Consider the following 4,951-nt stretch of genomic DNA (forward strand, 5'->3'; position numbering starts at 1 on the left):
CTTCCAGCTTGATTGTCATTGTTTTCCTTCTTGAGGTCCATATCCTCCAAAAATATTCACGCTAACTAACTGCTTGAACTTGTTATCAAAGCAATTTGCGAGCCAAGAACAGTCTGCTTTAATTTCCCTTAATCAAGGAGTATTCTGTGATAAATCATCCAGCTGGGTGCTTGGAGCTGCTGCAGCCTGCATGCTGGGCACACTCCACAAAAACCAGCAGACAAAAGGAGGAATCTGCATATGTCTAAATGCTTCTAAGCAGCATCCACACGTACATTGTCCATGTGAGTGTACACAAGCACACCATTCATACAATCTCATAGCTTCAGTATGTTGATCTGCACCCAGTGAAGCACTTACACCTACTGTATAAGGCTTGTTAAGATACAAAGCTGTTACATTATCCCACTGTTACAGATAGTGTAAGTTTTTTCTGCTTCTTCCCTCCCCCCGATAAGTCAGAATAACTCTACCGACTGTGTGGCTATATGGTCAGGGCTATAACATAGACAAGCTAATGTATTGCCCTGATATTTTACCACACCAGAGTGGTCCTCAAGTGGTCCAGACTGAAAGAAAAAGCACCCAACCAAGGCGCAATACAAGGTATTTTTGAGATGATAAATACTAGTCATTAATTCAAAGGTGAATTCCAGTAAGCCTGTGCTATTCATCACAAGAATTTTTTCGATTTCCAGAAAATCCGTCCCTGTTAACCTTTTAGACCCTATTCCTGGGTGGTGATGGATGAGCTGCTTAATAGCAGCTCCCAGCACTTTGTAATGAGACAGAAATGAACATAGGATTAAGACCAATGACAAAAGAGGTATATTACCTTAAAAAGGCACTAAAACTAATTTTTTGGGAGAAAAGTGTGGTGCATATTCAAAAAACTGCAGCACACCGTTTATGGCGGAATCGTAGAATTGAAATAGTGTGGGTGGAGTTCAGTCCTAGGTGCAACAGTGGCGCTTGGGTCATTTTCATCATTAAGCTACAGTGATTTAGTGTCTCTCAATGTGAAAAGACAGTCCTCATCTATCTGGCTTGAAGTCTGCAGAATCATAAAACAAAACTGACGTCTACGGTTTATCAATCACAGCCTCAAGGCTCCAGACATTTTAGGATTAATAAAAGAGCTTCATTCATCTTAATTACTTTTGATGCCAAATAATCTTTCAGCCTGTACATGTATCCGAAAATATAGTGGAATTCTTTTACTGGGTAGCAAAGACTGAGTGTGTGTGCCAGGGTTCAGAGGCATTGCTGCCACCGCTGATGCCTTATTGTTTAAGATTCACAAAGCATGGCCTTTGGCTTCATACAGAATGACGAGCTGCTTTAAGTGCTACTTCGTTTGCCTTGGTTCAATGGTTTAACGTTATGTATTATCCAGTCCTCATTATTGTTTTACCCTTCGACATTCCTGTAACAGCCAGCAGGGTGAATGAGGAGTATAATGAGTACAAGGGCAAGGACACAGCCAGTTCAACCACAGCTAAAAATACAGAATCGGATTCACAGATAGTTCTAGAAATACTAGTAACTGTAGAAGATAGTGACAGATATAGTATACAGGCAATTTGATCCAAATGACAATGTGCCGTTGCAACTCATCGTTCTTATTCAGTTTCCTATTTCCTTTCCTATTTCAGTTTTTCTTTCTTTTTTTGTTTAACTTCTGAGGTGCATTGCATTTGATAAACTAGGGTGCCATGGCTGCTCATCTTCTTAATTTGCAAGCGACAAGCTGCTGCCATCAGATAGGTGTGAAGGCAGGGGTGCAGAGGGTGAAGTGGTTGTCAACAAAGTAAAACCATCTAAACCAAGATCATGTATAAGAGTCTAGTTGGGATCTAGGCTGCAGGTGGGAAGCAAAAAGAGAGAGGAAATCTAACAAGCAAATGATATATTCAGAGCAGGTAGTAAAGTCAAAAGAAAACCGTTTGCCCCACTAGCAAAGGATGTGCAGGAAAACAGCAATACTGTAATGGTGAATATGTTTCTCTGCACTGTAGGATGCCATGAAAATTACTTATAGCACTGACAACTAAACCATATGGCTAAGAAGCAACATGATTTAACATACAGTACAGTCCTATGTGTGTCATTTGACAGTATAGGCTGCATTTAAAAACAATGAAAGAAGAAGGTATTTCAGAGGGAGCCTTGGCCTGGTGAACCAGGGGGAATTACATTTCTCCTTGCAAATGTGTGAAGCTGCAGTTTCAAGGACAGGCCAGCTGCAGTCTGTCTTTGTTCCATTTTCTGCCATTTTCTGAGTCTTAATGTCTGTCTGTGAATGTCTATTCAAATTACCTCCCCATCTGTCCTCCAGTCATTCAAACTGCAGGCTTGTACATGGGCACTTTGTATAGGTATGCCATTCACTCTTTCCACGAGACACCGATTTACTGTAGCTGGAAAATATGAAAGATATGTTTTTTGTCCCTTATGTTTTTTTTTTCAGCAACAAAACTGTTATACATAATGTGTGCCTGAAAACCAACAGAGTACTATCTGGAATATGAAGAGAGAAACACTGTTATTATACAATCAATTGTATTCGTTTTTGGGGGCACCAAGGGTTTGTTCATGTGGGACTCAAAGGTGGGATAGTATCATTTCTATTACATATTTGAAATTTATGTTCAGCATTAAGAGCATCTTTGATTGTATATGACCACATGCTCTCACAGGTTCACCATACGCTGTAAAAGAAATAAAAGGTCCGATTTTTTAAAAGTTAAACAGCCCTTGGTGTTTCCCATGTTGTTCATATGTAAATATCTTCAAACATATGTGTATTCTGAAATCTGAGGTGGAGTAAAAAAAACAACAAAAAAAACATAAGAAATGAGAAAATGTGTATTATTCAATGAGAAAAAAACTATTTTGTTAACTTGAAAAGAAGTGTTATTCGGCAAAAGTGTGTGTGGATTTCCTTTTTTATATTGTTGCTTTTTGTTCATTCAGAATTATATGCTGATGCCCCCGGACACAAGGTCACCTGAACCATGAAAACATACAATTAACTACCAATGAAAAATGTGAAATTCATCACTGAGAAAAGCACAATTACCAGCGAACTCCTTGAATTTTGCCTTTTTCTATAGAACCATACAAGAAACAAAAAAAAAAAAAAAGGTATATGAAACTTTAAAGCTGACTCCAGGTAATTCTGTACGCTGAACATTTCAGAATACGTAAAGGTGCATTATTATCTTGTTGTTCTTTGAGAGACAAAAGAAGAAGATACCAGCATTTAAAGAGATACTTTACCCATTTCAACCTGAAAGTTGTTCTTTAATGGTTTCGTAATGCTCAGTAAGTTCAAGGGCATTACTCACAGGTTCATACCTCCATTCTATTTCATTACAAGTCAGTCTGAGCTTCTATCCCGTCCACACTGCTAATTGCCTTCTCCAACCTCCCGCTGAGGACAAGAAAAGGGAAGCAATTTTACGCAGCACATGGCAATCAATAGCAATTAGGTGCATCCCTGACTAATCCCATTGAAAATGGCATCTTGGGAGATGGCCAGCAGAAGACCTCTTAAAACACACATACCTTCAGCCCAGCGTTAGCAGTGGAGAATGTACACACACACTCTCGTTCAACTTGTGTACATAAAAGGTGGACACCATAAGTGCCAGCACTGTGACAGAACAATTAATTGCTTTGTTTTTCCTTTTCTACACTTTATATTTAATTTCCATTGATTTTTTTTTTCAGGGACCCACTCACCCCATTTGTATCAAACAGGCATTCTCAATTAGATAATTATCTCTTCCTGGTAAACCCATGCACGGTATTGAATGCAATTACACTATAAAACACATTACAAATAGGGTATTGTGTGTGACACACACACACACACACACACAATACAAACAAAATACCAAATTAAATCGTTAAATTGTATGTTTGGCGTCACTGCAAACTGATTAGGAAAAGTCAGGCACAGTCAAAACATACCAGGCAGGTGATCGACACGTCTGCCAAACTCTCACCAAAGCCCATTTGAAGAGAGCAGACATCTTTCCATCTAGAAATACCTTCAGTGTTGTTCTCTTCTCTCTTTAACTTGTTCTGTTAAAATTGATGCCATTTCAGAATCTAAGCTAACCACCATCGTTGTCTAGAACGCGTGGTGACTGATGTGAACGTGATTCTGTGTGAGTTCATGTATTATTGTGAATTTGGTAGCTGTGCAAGGTAAGCGCAACGGATGCAATTGCATAAATGTGTAATTCAAAATTGGGTTGGTGAAGGGCCAGCAGTGATGCAGGCTTCGTAATGGAGTGTTGTGGTGAAAAGGGAGCAATTTACCGGTAGATCTATTTCTCAGTCTTCACCTATAGCCGGGTAATAACCGAAATAATCAAATCAAGCACCCAACCAGGCATTCTTTAAAAAATAGAACGCAGAGCCTGGATATCTGGTTGAAGCTCAGAGTGAAGTGACTGCACCACTTGAGGTGGTTTCTGGGCTATATGGGCGTGAGAAATCGATTCCTCGCCGTTATGAGGGAACTTAAGGGGTTAATGATGTAACCTTTGTTTTTCTTTTTACAACGCAGAGCTGTGTGTGTCTGCTACTTGTGTGGCAGAACAGAGCTTTGGAGAGACAGCATGAGAAGTTAATGAACTGCCTCCTTATGTGGTAAAGGCATTGGGAGTGTGCTGTTACACAGGCACTGGAGCTGGTTTTCAGGAGCATATTTTGCAGCTTGTTCTGCACATACAGTGTATTTTAAATGGATTCAGCGGCGACAGAGCGTTGATATGCCATAGTCGAGTGCTCTCTTGCTCTTAGGACATGAAAGCTGCCTTCTAAAAGATTTCCATCCAAGAGCCACATAATTGTTTTATTACCTTTGATATGATTCATGCCAACCTAATCACAGCATATTAACAGAAAACAAGAAAAACACATGATGCCCATGCTC

The sequence above is a fragment of the Echiichthys vipera genome (assembly GCF_963691815.1).
Source record: "Echiichthys vipera genome assembly, chromosome: 10".
NCBI classification, from domain to species: domain Eukaryota; kingdom Metazoa; phylum Chordata; class Actinopteri; order Perciformes; family Trachinidae; genus Echiichthys; species Echiichthys vipera.